At 36.2% G+C, this 10649-nt stretch overlaps 1 long non-coding RNA gene across 1 annotated transcript in view; it reads right to left on the bottom strand.

Annotated features, from left to right (window-relative positions):
* Positions 1 to 420: 420 nt before the first annotated feature.
* The window catches only part of LOC145654722 (uncharacterized), a 37385-nt gene continuing 27156 nt past the window's right edge, over positions 421 to 10649 (bottom strand). The window contains exons 2-3 of the long non-coding RNA XR_014120925.1: positions 7496 to 7671; positions 421 to 507 (exon numbers count right to left, since the gene is read on the bottom strand). This is a non-coding gene — a long non-coding RNA (uncharacterized LOC145654722). The remainder of the gene's footprint in view (positions 508 to 7495; positions 7672 to 10649) is intronic.

Below are 10649 nucleotides of genomic sequence, written 5' to 3'. Positions count from 1 at the left end.
CTGCAGTAGAGGAATTCCTTGTGCTGTTGCTTCCATAATGCCTCCTTAAATTTGTCAGTTCTTCCTGAATTTTCAACTGATAAAAATACCACCCCAAACACAAACCCCTCTCATAAGGCAGTTTGCATTTTGGCAGTTATTGCGGAGAAATATGTCATAAAATTCAGCTGTTCAGTCCTGATGTGACCCATCTATATAACTGTTTAAATCTTTTGCTTCAATGGTTAATATGTTAGTTTGAACGATAAGCAAACCAGGAGTGAAAAGCAACAATGTAAAATTTTTTGCTTTTGTCTGGACCAAGGGAACTAACTACTAATATAAACTGAATCTTAATGTCCGGTGTTAGGGACCAGTCACCTTTGATATTTAGTGTATAAATCTGTGAGTAGTCACCTGTTGGCCAGAGGAGTCAGTAGTTGATAGCAGATACTGCAGGAGGTCCAACACTTTATGGGCTGCTGGAAAAGCTCTGTATCCATTCAGCATGTAGAGAACCCACAAACCCTGCACACAACACATGTACATATAAACTGAGAACCACATTATTATTATTATTATTACTATTAGTATTATTTTTGTTATTGATAGTATTGTTAATATTATCATCATTACTATATTCATTATACTGCAATGTTCTGTTTTCTTGCACCACATTCAGAAGAGAGGCTGAGATTTCCAAATGGCACATACAGCAAGTAGTAACTATTAAAGCATATAACTTTTGGTCTACTGTGTGAAATACAATAAGTGGTTTACAGTAAGTAATACTAATGCTAGAATTGACAGAACTACTTTCATGGAACACTCCCCCCCATGAGTCACATGGTACGGTCTGCCACGTGCAGGGGGTTCATTTGTTTGTAGCCACACCCTCCGTGAGGGCACACACCTGTACAGGGTTTAGACGTTAAGTGTTTGTATGTTTATTTAAACCACTGTCAGTGTGCACCTCGTTGTTGGTCATTGTTTGTGTTGATGTGTATGCATGTTAAACGTCTATGTTTGTAACTGTAGCTATTAATTTCTACATATAACTAGTTAATACAGCAGTTATTTGGTATTACATTATAAGTAAACAATTTATTAGTATGTTTCCCCTGTTTCCTGCTTTTCTTATTTTACAGTTTTTGTAAATGTATAGGGTAATCACAATTAATGAAATAACCGTAAAGCTCCAATTGTCTCTCAATGCCTCTGGTTCCCATAAAGAGAAAGGATACCTTTCTGTCAACAGCACTGATTTCTCACCCCATTATTCTCCTTCCTTCTGATTTTTAAATCTGTCATTCTTTACTATTTACTTTTGGTTACCATGAGTGTTTGTCTTTTCTTTGATTTGTTGATTGTTTTGTAAAGCTTTAAAACAGCCACAATGCATCCAAAAGGAATGATCCCTCATGCAAAACAACAATAACAACACAGTCCATGGGGTCCAATGTAACAGACAAACTATAATCTAAAACATAACATAGATGTAAAATCTAAACTCAAACTCCTTATCTGTTGCATGCAAACTCCAAGAGCTTATCAAATAAAATCTGAAGCACTTTACTGTGTTGATTGATTAACATGAAGTATTGATTGATTGACATGAAGTGTTCCTGTTTATCCCCTTGGCCTGTAATTACTCTTAATAAATATCTTAACTGACATGCAACTACTGATACTGGATAGTGAAGACAGATCAATGCTTTTCACTTCATGAATACTTCAGATGCTTAGCTAACTAATTAGTTATCTTAAATAAAAAGCTCTGGTTAGCTACACATGGCTGTCAGAAAGCAAACTGTGAAAACAGACCCAAAAGGAACAGGAACATTACAAAATGTAGCCATGCTAACAAATGAAATATTCACATCACAGTCTCACATAGTCACGTACAGTACTGCAGGCACACATCCTTTCTCTGTGAGCCATCTAGAGACTTAAAAAAAAGTAAAGGTCAGTAAGCCATGAGTCGGAAGGGAGTTAGGCAGGTTGTATTAATGGAGGAAGGAGACAGAGAGGGGAGAAAACAAGCAGAGTGAGACCTTCATGAGACCTCGGCCATGGAAACTCATTCCGTGAAGCTCCACTGTTCTTGAGCTAATATGAAGACCACATGAAGGTTGGAGGTCTGTAGTGATTCATTCTGCAGAAAGTTGGTGACCTCTGAACACTATGTGCCTCAACATCTACTGACCCTGCTCTGTCACTTCATGGGTGAGTTGCTGTCATTCCCAATCACTTCCACTTTGTTATAATAATCAGTAGACAGTTGACTGTGGAATATTTAGTAGCGAGGAAATTTCACAGCTGGACTTTTTGCACAGGTGTTTTTTGTAAAATTGGAGCTTGAGTTTGAGAAAGGTGCTATATAAATAATAATAATAATAATAATAATTATAGGCGGGGCTACTAGCAAGGGGTTGGAACAGAACAAAACCAAAACAAGGAAGCGTGGCAAAACAGAACCAAAGCGAAACCAGGAACAGAAAACAAAACAAACAAGTGAAGGTGTCACCGTGGGAACTGCAATGCCAGGAGCAGGAAAATGTGACACAGTGACAACTATTACAGTTTTATAAACTAAAAGCCTTTACTAACTCTCCTAATTGAGCGCTCTGTCGTTGAGGCAGATGATTTTTTTAAATAAAGACATTTGCAGAATATAATTCTGCATCTCTCTCATGTGGAAACCCAGGTTGAATTATTAGCACTCTATTGATTATGGGTTTTGCTGTAACTCAAATCAGCCTTTTTAAAACCACAATTCTAGACATGCTGTCCAGGACAGGGGGAGAGGTCACTTAGTCTAAATTCAGGTTTACAGGTTGTCTAGCCAGCTTTCTGGAATACAGCCCAGGGGCACTGCTTAAAAAACATCCTATCAAGCATTGAACAGGTGAAAACTTGCACGCTAGTGGCATACTGTGATAAGAAACAAAGATTTGTAAAAATCGTCTCCATTGTATTTTTCCTCATGACCTTTTTGACAATTCCAGCTGCACTTTTCCAACAAGCTATTCGATTGTGGAAAATGTGGGCTTGTTGTGGAGTGTGTACAAATTCCAATGCTTTAGAAAAGCCTTTAAACTTGCACTGCTAAATTGTGGACTGTTGTCAGTAAATACTTCAGATGGCACTCCATGTTTGGCAAAACTGGCCTACATGCAAGTAATAATGCTTTGTGCTGTACTGGGAGTTCAGACGACATATTTCTGTGTACAGGAATAGCCAGTGACTATCAGGAAGTCTTTGGTGTGAACAGCCCCCACTTTCTGACACGGTCTCTGAGCAAATGGATGTGGCATTAGTGGTTTACTTGCATTACTCAGCCGACATTTAAAGCATGTCTGGCAGGATGATCCAATATCTGAAATATCCTGATTGATTTTAGGCTGGAAGATAATTTTGCGAGCTCTTCTCTTACACTTCTCCATGTCCCTCATGAACTCACTATAGCATCTGTTTTTGTAGACTTTTTGGGATGGCTATCTTTCTGTCTTTGTATATGATATCATCGACCACAGTCAGCTCTACAGTTCCAATATTCCAGAACATCTGAGGTGCACTCTTGCCTTACTTCATGCCAACCTCTTTGAAATGTTTTAGGGTGTGAGCCTTCTCTGTCTCTCTGCAAATCTCTCTGATGCATCTTTACAACTGCAACAGATTATGATGAAGTCACCATATTCACATGCACTTCCACTTTCTCAGCCATTTTCTGGTTGGGTGGGGCGTTGGTATCTCCAGCTCTGGACTAAAGCTGTATGTACAGTATCTACAACTCTAAACTGTAGAAACCTGAGGTATCTCAAGTTGAGGTTTGAGTAAGATTCGACTTCTGACCCTCCACAGTCACTGGGACCTTCCTCTGAGGCTCTCATTTGTTTTTTCAGTTGCTGCTGCATATGAGGTGTAATGTGTTTCTCAAATGCTGCTGTATATTTGGTGTAGCATTCTTTTGAATACTGCTCTACATGTGGTGTGGTGTTACTTCACAATGAAAAAAGCAAATTTTTGAAATATTCTGTAAACAGTGCCACCATCTTAAAAAGTATGTACATTGTTGTTTGTGGGTTCTATAGAACCTAACAAGTATGCCCTTTATACCATTCTAAAGCTTGTTCAGTCCAATCATTCAAAGTGTGACAAGCTCCAACTATTCAGGTGCAGTTGTGGATTTAATTGACTATTCAGAAAAACTTTGAAGTTCCTTGGCACAGTTTGCTTTCTGGCTACTGCCACTGATTGAATTAACAATTCATTAAACAATTGAATCCATTAAAGTCTGAGTGTTTTGTTAATGTGGTTGAATATTTGCTGAAATCCACACAAATTGTATTAGAATTAGCAGTGGCAATGGATCTCTTATGACTCTTGTTAAAAACAAGAGTATCGTGTGTAAATCATGACTGTCCTCTCTCAAGATGTAAGAAGCAGAACAGTCAAATCCATCAAAAGAAGACCTCATCCAAGGACCAGTTGAACAATATGGTTCTCCACCAGTACAAAAAGAACCAAAATATCTTTATAGCCCTGAGAAGTCAAATGGGAAAGAAGATATACACGTCAATTGATAAAGGCAAGGCATTATCCACACAAACACCATCAATACCTGCTGGCACTATTATCAGCACAAACACCAACAACACCTTCTAAGCTGAAGAATGACTGGCCAACTTGTCACTTTAAAAATGCTATAAAATCACTTCAAGTAACTCAAATACATCAGTATCCTCCACAAAATAGAAAAAAAAATGAATAAAGAGAAGCTGTTAATTCAGTTTTCTATTAAACAACTATATAAATATATTAAAATAAGTTGCTTTAAACGGAATTACAAGTATACAAGAAACATCATTTACAGGTGGAAACTCTTAACTTGGTATTCAATAACATGCATACTTTTTTTTACAGTAATTATCAACAGTTTTTGCAATAGATTATTAAAAAAAAATTTGGCCAGATTTACTGTAATTTCTACACAAGATTTTTTCACTGCCTGTGTGAAATAGAACGACAGCATGTAAAAGAGAGAACCATCTGTGGGTGTGTGAGAGATGATGATGTGCGTGAGACACTGATAGTATATTATGGTCCCTGCTATAGTTGAGATGATAATCACTGTTCTGAAAACAAGCCGGAGTCTAACATGCCAGTAATTCACTCGATTCTTGATTTGATTAGTAACAGAAGGAGTAGGGCAGTTTAAATACATGCAGTAGATGTAGTGAGGTTATGATTGTACTGGGAGCTTTTCTGCCAGTTCAAAGGGTTAACATTTTAACATCAGATCTTTGGCAAATCATTTTTAGTAAATGATCTTTATAGGTTCATGCACACTATTCCTTAATGAAACATGGTTGGCAGAAGGCTGTAGCAAAATGGTTTTCCAGTCTACAGTTTTATAAATACATGCTGAACTCCTAAGAGAGAGTAGCCACTAGCTCACTTTCCAAATAATACTTCTGTTACATATTGAAAGGTGCTCTCAGAATCTAATTTTTAATAATTCACAGATCCCCAAAGTACTGTGTAAAGTTAATGACTTCACTGAACTATTGCCAGTTATCGCCCTTGATTATGACTTATCATGACTAACATCCCCTTGCATAATATCAAGCACAATAATGCCAAAAAAGTTCTGCATCATTTGATACTTTGGTATTTCACAGCTTATTAAAAAAGTCCTTACAATTGGAGCAACAACCAGGATTTGGTGATTACTAAGTCTTTACAACTGAACTTATTGCCAAGGATTTGGCACATTCTGATCATATTGTGTCTTCTTTGACATACCATGTATTTTTTTGGATACTCAAACCAGTTCTGTTTTTGTTGAAAAAGATACATAAGTGAAAGTAATCAGTTTATGAAAAGGCATAGTTATTACCATCCATAAGTGCAGACTCTAGTTTTAACATTTACCTCTTTTAAGCGATTTTTTAAAATCACAAAAAAAATCACAAATAATTATTCAATATTACAGTTAACAGTACTTCAGTCAACTACTATAGTTACTACAACAATATATTAATATAATATAGTTAACTACTGCTTCAGAATATACATTCATGTTTATTTATTCATTTCAACTCAAACTGGACAACATTCAGAATGTTATCACCAGAAATTAAACAAGTGGCGTTCGGTTTTGTTCCATATCAACCAGATAGCTAAGTTATTTCTAAAAATACAACTGTCTACAGTCTTTTAGTCATAATTGTGCATATATTTAAAGTATTCTATTTTAACCTTTTTGCCATTTCTGCCTTGCTTGTTTTCTGTGGGGATAGGCATTATTAAATTACACCTATTATCAATGTGTCGATAGTTTACTGTAAGGTAGGAGTGGGGCTTTCATATTAATATGCTGAATGAATAATAAATCATAAGGACATTATTTAGAGCAGTGGTTCCAGTAGTGGGGTGCACATCGCCTGGGGGCATGGACCTACTGTGGAGGGAAGGCAGATGAAACAAAAGACATGTCGGAGTGGGAGGGCGGGCTCGAAAATATTCTTATCTACAAAAGTATGCACTGCAGAAAAAGTCTGGGCAGCACTGATTAAAGCATAAACTTACACAGATTTGTATGTCTGTGTCTGGATTTGAAGAATGATAATTAAGCTAAGGTTGTTTATATCCTTAACCAGCTGTAAAAATAAAAGACAAAAGCTTAAGAGTAACATCATTACAAACTAACAAAAGCTTATATTCATTTCAACCTGACATCATTATACACATATGTATTTACAAATTTGGCTTCGGTGGTCAATTTGTAGGCCTGTTATTGATTATTATTGACACTGTTGTCTACATAATCTATTTTTAGTCAGTGGTGTTGTGTGAAATGTTAGCTAATCTACTAATATGAAACAAATAGCCTAGTCTTCATCATGGCCAGACAGACTAAGCATATTTAAAATGTTTCAGTTGCCTTTATGACAAATGCTGTATCTTACTGTTTTGAATGTTTCTTATGGATAACGGCATAATGATTGCTTTGTCTTACTGGCAGTTTAAACAATTGACCTGTTGCAGTGCATAAACTACAATTGCTGTCACTAGAAGGGCTGATGCAGCAAGGGCTATGCTCACGCCCTCTCTCTCACACAGTGAACATTAAATAACAAGTCAAAAAATATTAGGTACTCATGCATCTTGTCAGTGAAGTCAGCTGCATTTTTTACCCAGTTGTATTGAGCTTCAAATTAAAATTTTAGCTCCAAAAAATGACCAAGGTCTGGACCTCAGTGACCTCATAGATGGCAATGGTGAAGAACTGTGAAGTTGATGCAAAATCTCACACATCAAAAAATACTGCAAGAATATGACATTAATGTGCATTTGCTTGCATGTCTGTTTAATTTTTAAAAATTGTTTAATAATGACATATTAATTATGCTCTTATATAAATTATTCTGGTTTATTTTCTATTCTAGAAAATTCAAAATGTATGCAGCAGTAGATAAGCTCAAACAGTATAGGGTGTTTGTAGACTCACAGTAACTTGAGAGACGGTGTATAGGAGGAGAAATGCTCCAGCTGTAACACTTGCTCTCCACATTCTTCTCCACAGGCCAGCAGGTGCAGTACTGGGGGCATATGAGCCATCACTCTCTTCTGCTGGCATGTCCTTATCAGCAGACTGTTCTGCCATGCTTTTCTCTGCAAAACTTTCTGTAAAAAAGATAGAGTTACTAACTACAGTGAAATAGAAATCCAATTTCTGAAACACACAGAGGTGCCAAAATGTAAAGATATGTTCCAGCCCAAACCTTCTGCATCATATAAAAAAAACAACACTGACACTAATTCATAAATACATTACATACTATATTACATTCCACAGTTCAATAATAATACATTATGTATATTAGAGACATAATAATAACAGATATAGCTGTCCTAAAGCAATTTGAATTGATTCCCTTTACATATTTTAAGAGACATAAGTGTTAATCAGGTGATTACTGCGGACAAGTATTTAGGCAGTTCACTGCCTAGATTGTGCTGTGGTTGGGAATCAAAGCACAGGCATATGGGATACTTGACCATGGTAGATGGTAGACCAATTGAGCCACTGTAGATGCTGAAAGGCTGGTGACTTTGAGGTGATGTTATGTTATTGAACATATATATTTTTGTTATATTTTAGAACATATAATGAAAGACACAACTTCTGTTGATGGGAAGTGAACCACTAATGTGGGTAATCCACTGTATGCACTGTAACAGGCTCAACAAGTTAAGCAAATTGCAATACTGTGAAACTGTTGAGAGCAGTATGTAATTTTTTTTAAAAATATGCTTAATTAGTAGTTAATTATAGAATAATTCAGTACAATTATCATGACTGTTACTCCAAACAATACAATTTGACAACAGAAAGTATTTATATACATTCTGTTCGTTTCATCCAAAATTGGTTCTGAGACTGTGGATGTGGAGTTCTGAGACTGTGGATGATGAACAGGCACAGAAACACACACACACACGCACACACACACACACACACACACACACATATATATATATATATCGTAACACTATAAAGCTTAACATTGGGTTTGTAAATACAGGATAACAGCATTACAATCATTTGTGTCTTCATCCATGTGCCTAATAACTGTATTTATGTGCCTAATTTTCAAATATCAATATTTGAAAATTAGAATATTACTGGTTTACAGTGAAAACATCTCTTTATTATTCTGTTCTCTCATTTTTGATTTTATCAGGTCCAGCAATATTCCATGTGTTACTGTGAGTTCTGTCTTAATTCACCAGTCAAATCTATCACTGGCGAAATATATCACTACGTAACACTGGTCCTGTGTTTTTTAAAAAAAGATAAAGAGATAAAAAGGTTAGTTTAACCCCACTTATAATGTTGCTTATAGGTGAAGAACCCAGTGGCCTGTTGATTCTGGCATACACTTTAGCTAGGGATAGCTTTAAATGTATTTATTTGTTTGTTTGTTTCTTTGCTTATTGCATTAAACTTATTTTCTCTGAATAATAATGTGGCCTGACTATTAAGTAGCATTAATTAGAGTAGCATTTTCTGCATAAACACAAATGTTAAGAGGGTTGTTGCATGTTTCTCTCTCTCTCTCTCTCTCTCTCTCACACACACACACACACACACACACACACACACACACACACACACTCACAGCAAACAATGGTCAGGTTTAAGTAGAGTGGATAGTAAAAGATGTTCACTCATCTATTCCCTTCTGTTCCTGGCATCCCTTTCTCTCTCTTTGTCATTCGTACTTTCTGATGAATAAAACATATTACCATCTCTATTCATGCTGCAGCTGGAGTGTCGTCAGCATCTCCGGCTTCTATATAGCAAGGATTACTGCCACAAAACAGCTACAACCACGGACACATCCAGTTTTTTCTCACACCCCCACATAATCAACTCAACAAACTTGTTCAATCAACAGTTTATTTCTGGCCATGGTACGTTCTTGAGACAGAATGAGAGATGTAGGTGGTTTTTGTATACAACAAATATAAGATTTTATGATTCAAGTGAACCTATGAGGCTGGGAGCTTCAAGAAACAAAACAAAAAAAAACAATTCATTAAGGAAATGTATTATTGTAAAAGCTGAAAAATAAAAAAGCCAAAATGATCAACAGAACGTGTGGATTCAATACAATGTGTTTCTAAGTCTTAGGGTAATTCATTGTTGTGTACTTAACTGCAGATTAACAATTTCAGTACACTATTATATAATATACTGGGGTAAAATTGATAGATGGGAACACTAGGAGGATATATTACAATATATTTTTGGATAAAAGGTTTAATACTTGTCTCCGTTTCGCAAAGCTATGAGGTATATTGAGCTATCATAGTCCAATGAGTTAAATCAAGCTATCGTGTGTTAAAAAGTCTTTTGTTCACATAGTTCTTTTACTTATGGGGTGTCTAGAAAACATTTGCATTCTTATAGGTTTTAGCTCTAGTCATTATTTTATTTCAGTGGACCAGCTTTTGAAGATATCCTTTAGGCAATTTGTTGTTTACCTCTGTATTTTATGACTCTAGAGCAGACAACAGATCTGAATCTAAGGGTTTTTTTTTTATTTTGTGCTGCACACAATTCTACAGTTTAGTTTACATAATTGTATAAAAAAAGGTGAACATGCTTAGTTTTACTTTTCCATAAACATCTCCAGACCAGTGAAATGAAGGGACTGGAGTCAAGATAAATAGTAACAGAAGAGGCTAAAACCAACTACACAACATAACACAAGTATGTGGTTTGTCAGATAAGGTCTGAGTTTACTTCTATTGTACTGACTGAAGTATACATTCCCTCTATGGCCAATGGTCACACAATTTCCATGGTACCATCATCCAACATGACCTTCAACGGATTATGAATATTAGTGTGCAAATAAAAAACTTCAGCACTTGCACTTTCTCTGACAACTGGTTCATACCTAGCAGGGATTTTTCCGCTTATGATGGTCTCTGCTCCTCCTCATTTCTATCCTTGGGTTTCTGCTGTCTGAGGTACTCACTAAGCACTTCATTCCTTGGGGCCATCAACCTGGTGTAATCCTGGATCTTGGTTGTTTCATTCTAGATAATGACTCTCTATACTGTATAGTACTGTACATATAGTATCTATC

This window comes from Electrophorus electricus, unplaced genomic scaffold, assembly GCF_041902795.1.
Source record: "Electrophorus electricus isolate QZ-2024a unplaced genomic scaffold, ASM4190279v1 Scaffold148, whole genome shotgun sequence".
NCBI classification, from domain to species: domain Eukaryota; kingdom Metazoa; phylum Chordata; class Actinopteri; order Gymnotiformes; family Gymnotidae; genus Electrophorus; species Electrophorus electricus.
The sequence above is the reverse complement of the archived record's forward strand: the minus strand, read 5'-3'. Positions and strand labels throughout refer to the sequence as shown.